Here is an 11,412-nt window from a genome sequence, read left to right on the forward strand (position 1 = left end):
GAGGCCAGCCTGGTCTACAAAGTGAGTTCCAGGACAGCCAGGGCTACACAGAGAAACCCTGTCTTGAACCCCCCCCCCCCAAAAAAAAAAAAAAAAGGAAAGACCTTCAACTCCTGATCCTTCTGCCTCTAGTTGGGATTCTGGGTGTGTTCTACCATGTCCGGATGGTTCCCGTGGTTCTGGAGACCACCCTAAGGCCTCCTGTGTGCTAGGTGAGAACCACATCCCAGGTCCCCACAACCCCCAGAGGTGTTGGACAAGCATCCTTTCGGAACATCAGCTTCCCGTGGGCTAACTCAGTCTGAGGCGCGCACACTCGAGGAGCTCCGAGGGCAAGCTGTCTCAGCCCTTCTGGCTATTCTTCAGAACTGGAGGGAGCCTCAGTGCTCCCACACAACACAGAGAGTCCTTCTTGATCTTTCCTGGTCTCAGGGACACCAAAGCCAAGACAGCAAGAATCCCACCTTAGCGCTCCGAAGCAGGCTTCCCTTCTATCAAGGGCACCAGGACTCAGACACACCCCTACCAGTGTTTACTCCTCCCATCTGGTACTCAGATGCAAGGCTGAACTCCCTCCAGAGCTTGCTGGCCCTGGAGATTTCCTCTGCTGCAACTTGGAGTCCACAGACCTAGGACCCCAGGGCCCAGCCCTAGGAGGAGGAACACAGAGCTGGGTGGGGCACCATCCAGGCCCCAGCAGCAATCCTGAGCCACCAGGACTGGGGTATCCCTCGCCCTATGTCAGCAGCACTTGAATCCTGCCTTGGAGCTTTCTCTTACAGCTGCCCTTCAGGGTCTGAACCCTGGGATGGAAACCCTCTCCCAAGAGCTCAGCAACCCTCATGGCTCCAGAGCCTGATCTTTCTCCTGCTGACCTATCTTCTAGCCGTGCCGTGTGCCCACGGGCATCCTCTTTTGGTGTGGGTCTGTGTGAAGATGTCTCTGTCCCTACTCAGACACTGGGGCAGGGGCAGGTCCAGGAGTGCTTCCTGCAGGGTCTCAGGGTCTGGGGAGTTACATTAGCATTCTGGGGTGTCCAGCAGCTCTGGGCCAGCCTGAACCTGCCCTCCTTGATGGACACCAAGGGCTGGTTTGGTTGGATGCTGGACTTGATTTGCCTGAGCAACACTGAAGCTGAGAAGTCTCAGGATTTTGCTAGAAGAGGGAGCAGTGCACTGGAGTGTGGGAGGGGGAGGGTCCCACACAGGAGCAGTGCACAGGGCTTCATGGAGAGAAGACTGAGGGGTTTCCCTAGACTCTGTTTCCACCTTCTTCCTTCCAATGTATATTTTATTACTTATTGTTTTATTTTATGTGAGTACACTGTCACTGTCTTCAGACACAGCAGAAGAGGACATCCTATTCTGTTACAGATGGTTGAGAGCCACCATGTGGTTCCTGGGAATTGAACTCAGGACCTCTGGAAGAACAGTCATTGCTCTTAATCACTGAGTCATCTCTCCAGCCTGTCCACTTATTTTTATTTCTTTAAGGTGTGTGTGTGTGTGTAGATCCCAGAGGCAACGGCCCCCTTGGCGCTGTAGTCAAAGGTGGCTGAGCATGTTGGGAACCGAACTCGGGTCCTCTCCAAGAGCAGAGAGCTTTAACTGCTGAGCTGTCTTTCCATCCCCTCTGAGAATCCAGATTTTCTTGGAGTCTTCCTATGCAGCCTTGGGCAACCAAGATCTGATCAGATGGATGGCTACATGTGTTGTTGGGTGAGGGCTTCAAGCAGGAGCCTGAGGTAAGTCTGGTGGTCATCTGTTCTGACATGACTGACAACAGCTTAGTGCTATCATTTAGGCAAGGATCAGCCTGCCCTCTTTCCCTTGTGACTGTATTTTGTTCTCAGGGTGAGAATGGCTGCAGAGACGGTCCAGGGGACACTGCGATGTGACTGCTTGGGGTCTTAGAGCTTCCAGGTTGAGCCTTGGCAGGAGAGATGGCTCAATGGTTAGGAGCACTGGCTACCCTTCCAGAGGAGCCAGGTTCAAGTCCCAGCATCCACAGGATGGCTCATAACCATCTGTAACTCCAGTTCCAGGGAATTTGACATCCTCGAATACATGTATGTGGGCAAAACGCCAATGCACATAAGATAAAAATTTTTAAAAAGTTATTTTCTCATATTAAATAAAAAGGGACATTTACCTGTTCTGAACAGCTGCTCTTGTGAGCATTCCTGGGAAGGCACAGAAGGCACACGCGGGAGCTGTTGGGGTGCTGGCCATGTCTGCGTCCTTCCTGGGGTGATGGTCTCCCATGTGACATGTGAGCGACAAATTTAGCATGTTGGAGGTTGTCCTAAAGAAGCAGAACTCAGATACGACCCAACTTACAGAAAATTGAATTGACGGTCATGAAGTCTGTATGTGCACATATGGATGCAGGATTATGACGATGAGGATTTTATAGGGTCTCTGTGGCTCATGCTTGAACTCATTACTTAACCACAGATCACACACACACACACACACACACACACACAAGTGCTTGACCACTCTATTCTGTCTGAAGTGTGAGCTTTGGTGTGGACATGTGCTGAGCCCACACTCCCAAGGGGTTGTGTGTGTGTGTGTGTGTGTGTGTGTATAGGTATGCAGAAGGCTCTGCGTGTTCTACAGAGAACCCTGAACATGGAAACCTAGTATTCTTCACTGAATTACTCAGGGGCTGGCTGGATTCGGGCAGGGACTGCTCCTGTGCCTCCTACTTAAGAGGGGCACTTCCAGAAGCTGCAAACTCTCAAAGATGCAAATTCCTTCTGCTCCATGCAAACCAGTCCTGAGAACCTGAGAAGGCAGGTTGCCTCCCCTCGGGGCCCAACCGCCAGTGTGATCATCTTCTGCCAATCCCTGTACCGCAACCCTGCAGCTTGACTGAGGGATTCTAGTCAGGGCACAACTGCCAACGGCTGATTGTTCTTCCCTGGGGGCCTTGGCGTTCCTGGCTGGCTCTGGTATCAGGAAGGGAGTCTGGGCAGGAGGGGTCCACACTGACAGTGACTTTGGGGAGCGTTGCTCAGTGCTTCCTCCCACGGTGCTGGAGAGAGGCTGGCTCTGCATGCATCTTCATGGTACGTTGAGTATCGGGGCTCTACTCATGAGATCTGTGTCCCCACAGATGCTCATTCGCCGCTCTCACTAGGGGTATGTAGTTCTAGTCCTGGAGCACCAATGGAGAGAAGAGGGACTAGACAGGGGTTCACTATACAGAACTCCTTTTAAATGAGCTGTGGTAACAAGTGTTCCAAACCTACCAGCTCTTCTTCAAAGGCGCTGCAGCCCGAGGCCTGGCGGCATGTGCTCAGCTGTCAGTGGCAGAAGGCAGACAGGAAGATCCATAGTGAGGCAGGTGAGGCTGGCTCCTGCCTGCTGCCCATCTGGCCCTGGCCTCCAGGCCTCGCCCTGGCCGATACTGTTCCTGTGGACACCTGGATTCGGACGAGTCAGTCCTTGTACATTCCGCCTCCCGTAGGTGGTGAAGCATGGTGGCCAAACCAGTTGCTAACTAAGCAGAGGTTTCCTGTCTGTCATTCTCAACCTGGGGTCCCCAGGAGCCCTTGCCGGTGCCTGATGTCTGAACCAGGTTGGCTATTTGAGCTGGCTTGGGCAGTGTCTGCTCCAAGTGAACAAGTCAACACTGTACTGGGAAGCCCCTTGTCACTATAACCCCCACATAATGCCCACTGTATGCTCTGCCAATCTTCCTGAACATCCACAGCCTCTATTGGGCATTCCCTACCTTCTACCCGAGACCAAGAAATGTGCATGAGTCTGTTGGAAGAGAGTCTGGGAGAGCATGTGTCCCGAACAGGCTCTCAAATGCCCAGTGTTCCAGTCTCTTCTCCTATGGACCCAGACCTGGCCACAGCTACCAGACTGCCATGATACAACAGTGGTCACTCACTGCACACCTGGTCAAGTACCTGGTGATAAGGCAGGCCATTTTCATTCTTGTGATACTTCTGGATTTAGGAACTATTTAGGACACACATGGCTGGGTGTCACCATCTGATCCTAACCCCTGTCATTTAGCAGTGCTCAGACTCCAGCTGCCTGGGAGCTGAGGCAGTGTCTGTCCTGGAGGGGTGTGTGTATGTGTGTGTGTGTGTGTGTGTGGGGGTTACGCTTTCTGGGAAGGCCCAGTCACAGCAGAGCTTTCCTGAGAAGGGCTGGCTCACACGCCTGCTACAGTATGCCCTGCACCAGGGGAGATGGCTCGCTTTTGTCCCCCACCCCTGCACCTGTTAGGACTGCCCGTGATAATGATTACCTCACAGTTCAGCTCTTCTTCCTTCCTGGGGACAGTGACAGTCTAGTGGGACAGGGATGGTGGGTATTTTGGTCATTGGTACAGGAGAGGATGGCCCTATGGGCCTTTCTCATCACGTTCCAAGTGACACTCAGCACCCATCATCTGTCAGATGGCCTGGGGGACCTCAGAAACTGAGATCTCCATTCCTCACTGCCAGCACCTAAGAGAGGTGCACCCCTAGGCTGGGCAGCAACACCCTCATCCACTGTCCAACCTGCTGACAGCAGCAGTAGCATCAGGGGTCATGGCAGGCACAAGGCCAGCTGCCACCAGTGGCAGCGAGGGCTTCAAGCAGGCTTGTGACAGGCGAGACCCATCTCACTCCTGTTATGACCTCAGCTGGTCCCAAGGCACAAAACTTCCTACCTTCCCCCAGACTGCAGATTCAAATCCACCTATGGACCTCACATATCAGGCCTTAATTTCAGGAATCGTCTTTCAACTAAGGCCTGATTCTCCTGCCTCCACCTCCCAAATGCTGGGATGGCAGGCATGTGCCACTACTCCCAGCTCTGACTCATCTTCGTGGGAGCCCGACTTTCCCACAGTTCTTTCTCAAGGCGGCATCTGGAGGAAGGCAGGGATCCTTGAGGGTTTTTCTGGGTGGCTTGCACCTCATCCTGGAATGGCCACTCCAGTCAGTCCCACCTTCCTTAGCATATGTTATTCTGTCTTGACTGTCACCACTGCAGGGATTCACAAGGCTTCACCAAGCATCCTTGACAATCTTCTCTCTCTCTTCGGCTCTGGTTACCTCTTGACACAGACATCTCTGCCTGCCTGCAAGGGCTGCTCTCACCCGCACCCCAAGGCTGCCTGGGGATGGTGGGAGTGGTTGGGAGGGGTGTAGAAATAGCTCAGTCAGCTGCAATCCCAGCACTGGGGGGATGGAGGTGGGGGGGGCAGAGGTGAGTGGGTCTCCAGGGCTCACTGAATATCCAGGCTACCCAAATGTCAGCTCCCCGACCCCAGCCCCCCAAATAAGGTAAAGAACAAGTAAGGAAGACACATGCTCTTGCCCTTTGGCCTCTGCACCCACATGTGCCCTGGATCTCTTCATCTCTGGACTAAGGGGTCAGAGACACAAAATGCATGGTCCTTGTCTCAAAAGCATCATGTTCATCTCAGAGATTCGTCAGCTTGTCTGGACACCTCACCCCTACGCTCAGTCCTATCTCTAAGCTGTCTGGTCTATCCCTTCACCATCGGCGGGCCTGGGGCCGTCTTGAGAGCATTCAGTGCTTGCTCTCTTGGCAGCTGATCGAGCCTGGACTCCAGGTGATATCTGGGAAAGAGCTGGGTCACAGGAGCCAGGTCGGGAGGGACCTTCTCAGGAACAGAGTGGGCGGCCCAAGTACAACCTGAGCTGGGCAGGGAGGTGACTGGAGTGCTTGTTTTACAGTGAGGGCTGGGTCCCAGACCACTGTAGCTGCCTGCCCCCATCCCCCAGACTCAGCTGAGAACCCCCTCCCTGTCACCTAGCCCGCGTGGGAATGGCTCAGGTCAGGAGCTACCACTGAATTTGCTCTTTTCTCTCAGGGCCCAGTGACTTCTTGACAGGTTACAGCCCCAAAGATAAACAGATTCTGCCAAGCAAATAACTGTTCGGGAGCAGAGGTGTTTTGGGGGAGGGAGGACCCAGGTGACAGGGTGGGGTTCCTCCCCTGCAGAGAGCAAACAGCTGTAGGCACCTGGAAGGAAGCAGGGTGCAGGTGCACTGTCCTGGGTGGGGACAATTGGGGTCCCTGGTGCTTCCTGGGGAGTATTGCACCATTGGCACAGGGGATCTTGTCTCTTCCACCACGTCTGTGTCTCGACGTTCCTGGGGCTGCCTATGGGGACATTATGAGAACATCGCCAGGCATGGGGGAGGCCCACGCATGGTCTGCAGCTCCGAATTGGCTCTTCAATTAGTGAAAATGCCCAAGGGCAGGGACCTGGGGTCCCAGCTTGCCTCATCCAGGGCTATGAGACATGGGAAGCACCTTCCCGAGTGTGCTCAACGATGGCATGGGCAATGATGGGGGGAACTTTGAGACAGGGTCTCACATATCTAAGAATGACCCAGAAGCCCTGATTCTCTGGCTTCTACTTCCCAAGTAACGGGGTTCCAGGTCTGGAGCATCAGGCCCCGCCAGCCTCCAGCTGGTCTCTGAAGATCTGCTTTGATTGGCCACTGAAACCTTTCAGGCTGCCCCTGTGCTCTTGAACCTCTGTGATCCCCAAGGACACATGATCCCAAGGGAGGCTGATTGCTAGTTCATCTGCCAACCACCTGCAGTGTGTTCCTAGCTTTCAGGTTTCCCGTCTATCCCAGAAATCCATAAGCAGTGAGGCGCACCCAGGAAGAGATCTGACCACCAAAGAAATCAAGTAAGATGTATACATAGGAGGCCAGCAGCTCAGTGGGATAGGCACACACTACCCGTCCCTGGCTTGTCTGTCTCCAAGAGGACAGAAGGCCAAATTGCTCTGTCTTTTAGCGCTGTTCTTCCGCTGTGCGGGACACACACTAAGGGCCAGTGGCATGGGTGGTCAGTACGGTCTTGGTTGCCATTTCTTCCATCTGGGATGGCAGTGATCAACAGAGGTGTGGTGTATGAAGACACACAGACCATTTGGAGGCAGTTTCTTTACTTTCCCATCACTGGGTACCGCTAGATACCAGTGTAACCCAAGCTTGACTGCCCACTGAGAGCTTGGTTCTGGCGAGCCCTGGCCACGGCACTATTTTGGGAGGCTGTGGAATCCTTAGGGGTCAAGTTAGCTAAAACAGCTCACCAGCCACGAGCCCTTGAAAGGGACAGCTCGGCCCTGGTCTGCTTCTTGGCCAGCAAGTACGTGAGCAGTCACTTCCACTGTCACCGACAGACAGAGCATCTCTGCCCACGGGTCAGGTCCTCCTCAGCCATCACAGTAACTCTCTCCTCCCTTGCTGGACACTGTCATGGCTATCCCACAGAGACAAATATACTTTCCAAAATATGTTTCTCAGGATTGCAGTTCTCTCTCTCCCACAGACACTGTGGGTGGCACAGGCCGCAGCTCAAGGATACAACAGAACCACACACAGGATAAAGGCGGGGTTTTTGGTTTTGTTTTTTTGTGTGTTAATTTAATCATACAAATATTCATTTACACGGTAAGGAAAACCTCATCTTCATCTCCTAGGCACCACGAGGCCCCACCAGACAGCATCACTGTGCAGGTGGGAGGGACAGCAGGCTGCCTGCCCCACATTCACCCAAGGAAACAAGGGGTAAGAGGGCAGGCGGAGAAACGCTCAGTCTGCACCTATGAGCCTGACCACTCTCTCGTCCTTTCCTGCTGGGAGCTCAGGCTAGATTTGGGGGTCTTTACGCTCATGTTCACTGCCCACCTTGGCCACAGCCATCTTGGTGAAAGCTCCTGGCTTATGGTTATAGCCAGTCTGGGGGGGGGGGAGGAGGCTGCTTTTGTAGAAAAATGCCCCAAATTCAGTTGTCTCCATGGCAAAAAGAAACAGGCATGCACATGTACACACACATACCCACACACCCCCATGCACATGTGCACACTCACACACCCCCATGCACATGTGCATACCCACCCACACACACCCACATGTGCACGTCCCCACACCCACACATACACACCCAGATTCTTCTCAAGCCTGCAGCCCCTCCCCCCAATCCTCCTGAAACTTGGCATATGCTGCCAGATGGGGGCTCTGCTAAGATGGCCTAGTGCTCACATGTGAAGGCTCTAAGGGCTGCACAAAGGGTCAAGGCTCGCCCCAGCCCTGGCCTTCAGAAGGACCTAATTCTCTAGGATGCACAGGCAAGGCTTGTTTCTGGGAAGGAAGCCAGGGTACCTGAGCCATTACATTTGCCAAGTGAGGCTGCTACAAACAGGAAGGGGCACAAGAGGAGAGCAAGGACACTGGGTGACAGTGGGAGACTGAGCAAGTGTGGTACCTGGTGGGGTCAGATGGGGAAGCCAGTGAGGCAAGGATGAAGCCTCTCATGGTTCCAGGAGAGCATCTGGAGACACGCAGCTCCGAGACCAGAAGCAGGAAGAATGGCTGGGCATGCATGTGCTCTAGGGTGGCAGCGCCCTCAAAGGCTGGCCCCAAGAAGGTCCTCGGACAAAAGCCCCCTGAGACTTGTGGCTTGGGCACCTGGTAGGGACTGCCCTTGGCTCAAGGGTCCCAGTGTGCAGAGGAAGTAAGGGTCACACAGAAGCCCCGCCTCACTGGGCTCCACCATCTTCTCCACCTGCCCCAGGGACCTGTGTTGGTTTGTTTTGGGGACAGGGAAAGGTGAGGGTTTTCATAGAAGCTCTTCGTTCACAATCAAGTGTTTAAAATCAACAGTCTCAGAAGAGGATGAGGAGGAACAAACACCACACACTGGAACTCAAACACCCAGACAGAGACAGACGCAGGCAGAGCAGACCCGTACCGCGCACCCACGCACCCGCGCTGGAGGACCTCCTACAGCCACTCTCACCTGACCTCCCTGCTCTGCTCACAACCCTGGAGCACACGGAGGCTGGAAGCAAGTAGGGGACCCTGCAACCATACCAAATCCACATCCCCGGCTCTCGAGCCACCGACTAGGGAAGGAGGGGTTAAGAGGAGGGACGTTGCATAATCTTGTATCTTTGGCAGACAGCTGTTCTAGCCTGGTTAAAGAGTCCCGTGGAGAGATCCACATTTCAACCCGAGTGGAGTCCATGGGACACCAGTGGGCACCTGCCCAGGGAGCAAAGGCCTGTCCTCCAGCTGGGCTACAACCTGTTGCCCGCACTGAGCAGCCCGCCCCGCTGGAGGAGGTCTTCTCATTCCCACCTGACTGCGGCCTCTCAGGGAGTGGTCAGTAGTGGGGCTCCCACCTGGGGCTGCACCTTCACTCTGTAATGGCTGGAGCCACAGGACATGTGGGGGATGGGCACTGTGTGACAAGAGAAGCAGGGGACAGCTCACACTGCTGACGCTGTACAGCCCGGTGTGCATGCGGCACATACACACACCCAGTGAAAGCCGAGGGAAGACAGCCACTGTGCTCCAGCTGTTACATGTGTGACAAAGAACACCTCTGGAATGGAATGCCCCCCAGGCTTCTGTGGCCACACAGGAAGTCCTTACCTCAGAGAGGTCCTGATACTAAGAAGCCCCAGCGTGACAGACAGCAATATCAAAGGGGTAACTTAACGAGAGATTAAAGAAGACAGGAGGAAGGGATATCTCATCGGCAGATGCCACTAAGAACAAACAGGGTCAGACTGCAGTCGGTGGTACACAGCATGTGCCCAGCAACTCCGACTGGCAGAGTACCCAAACATGCCACGCCAGCCTTACTATGACAGGCTTCCAGAGCAGGCCTGTCCTGTAGCATGCTGTCCCTTACTTAGAAGATGAACATCGGGAAGAGGGAGGAACTAACATGTGCTCAAAACTACAACCTCTCTGTAGGTAAAATAATTTTTGTTTAAAAAGATGGCTTATTTTCCCCCATTTAAATTTCTTCCCCTTCCCAAGTGACCTAACAACTCATTAGACTGACGTCATCACCAAACCCCAAGATGGCTGCGTGGATCTTCTCGGCCGCCTCAACAGCACTCCTGCAGTTCAGCATTCACACATGCATACTGAGTTCACTCAAAACTAGTCTCTTTCTTCCTCTTCTTCTGTGATTGGGGGGGTAGGTGGGGGTCTGAGCCAGGGGTCCGTGCGACGTGGTCTGCAATCCAGAGGAACCCCTTGCCCTCTCCCCCCAAAGTCAGGCCTTCTGTCTTTTGTTAGTTTTTCTTCTTGCTGACACCCGTTTAAGACTGGCCGAAGGGGTAAGGCCCGTGGAGCCCCTGGAAGAGAGTGAAGACAGTCAGTGATGGGGTCCCCCAGTGCTGTCCGACAAGCAAAGCCAGGCCTAGGCAGAGGCACAGGGTCACTGCCCCAGCCCTGAGCATCTCATCAGACCCAGGACCGGGGTGGGAACAGCTGCTCAGTTTCCCACTGAACCCACAGCAAGTGGCAGACAGGAGGCCAGAGAGACGCTGCCTGCCTTGGGATAGGCAGTTCACCAGTGCCCACTTTCTTTCGGCTGGTCTGCAAACCTTTCACGTAGCCTGACATTGGGCTCTCACGGCTCTGCTCTCCACTGCAACATGGAGGATGCAGTGGAGGAAGCTGCCTGTGGCCCTGAGCTAAGTTCCCGAATCCTCACGGTGGAAGGAGAACTGACCCCACAAGTTGTCCTCTGGCTCTGACATGCAGGCTGTGGCAGACAAAATGAATACATGCAGAAGCAGCACACACAGGACCAAGACCTGCCCCACACCGTCCTTAATCCTCACTTGCATCCTGAGAGTAAGGTGGCAAGTGCCTGCCTGGCCTCGCGAGGGGCAGCTGCTAGGAGGGACAGCAGCACATCTGAGGACAGCACTGTCCTTCCCGCCACATTTCATATCACGAGATGCTTCCTTTCCTTGACCTTTTTTGTCTTGCTTAAGATAGGGTCTCACTGTGTCACCTGGTGTAGACTGTGATTCTTTTAAAGACTGACATTATTACAGATATGTGCACCTGTGATAACTCATTAATGTACACACATGCATGCAGGCCCATGGAGGCCAGGAGTTGTTGGGTCCCTTGGAGCTTAGGCTACAGGAAGTGCTCAGAAGCAACCTACACCCTTGGCAGGAGCACCAAGTGCTCTAAATGCCAAGTCCGCTGGCCAGCCCCAGGACTGGAAGTTGTGAGCCTTCTCCCCTTAGCCACCCAAAGCCCTGGGATGACAGGCCCACCCGAAAGGCTCTTCCTATCCTCCTTGCTGAGTGGTGAAGACATTCATCCTGTCTGCCTGATACTAACCACGAAGCTCCACAGGGCAGTGATGGTGCACACCTTTAATCCCAGCACTGGGAGGCAGAGGCAGGATCCCTGAGTTGGAGCCTGGTTTAGAGTGAATGCCAGGACAGCCAGGGCTACACAGAGACACTAACAAGGAGCATCAGGACCGTGCCTCCCTTTCCCTGGGAGGACTCACTCCAAGCCAAGACCTGAAAGGTCAAAGGTAACAGGTGCTCAGCTAGCTCTAGGGTCCTGCACTCAAC

Source organism: Mus pahari, chromosome 21, assembly GCF_900095145.1.
Source record: "Mus pahari chromosome 21, PAHARI_EIJ_v1.1, whole genome shotgun sequence".
NCBI classification, from domain to species: Eukaryota; Metazoa; Chordata; class Mammalia; order Rodentia; family Muridae; genus Mus; species Mus pahari.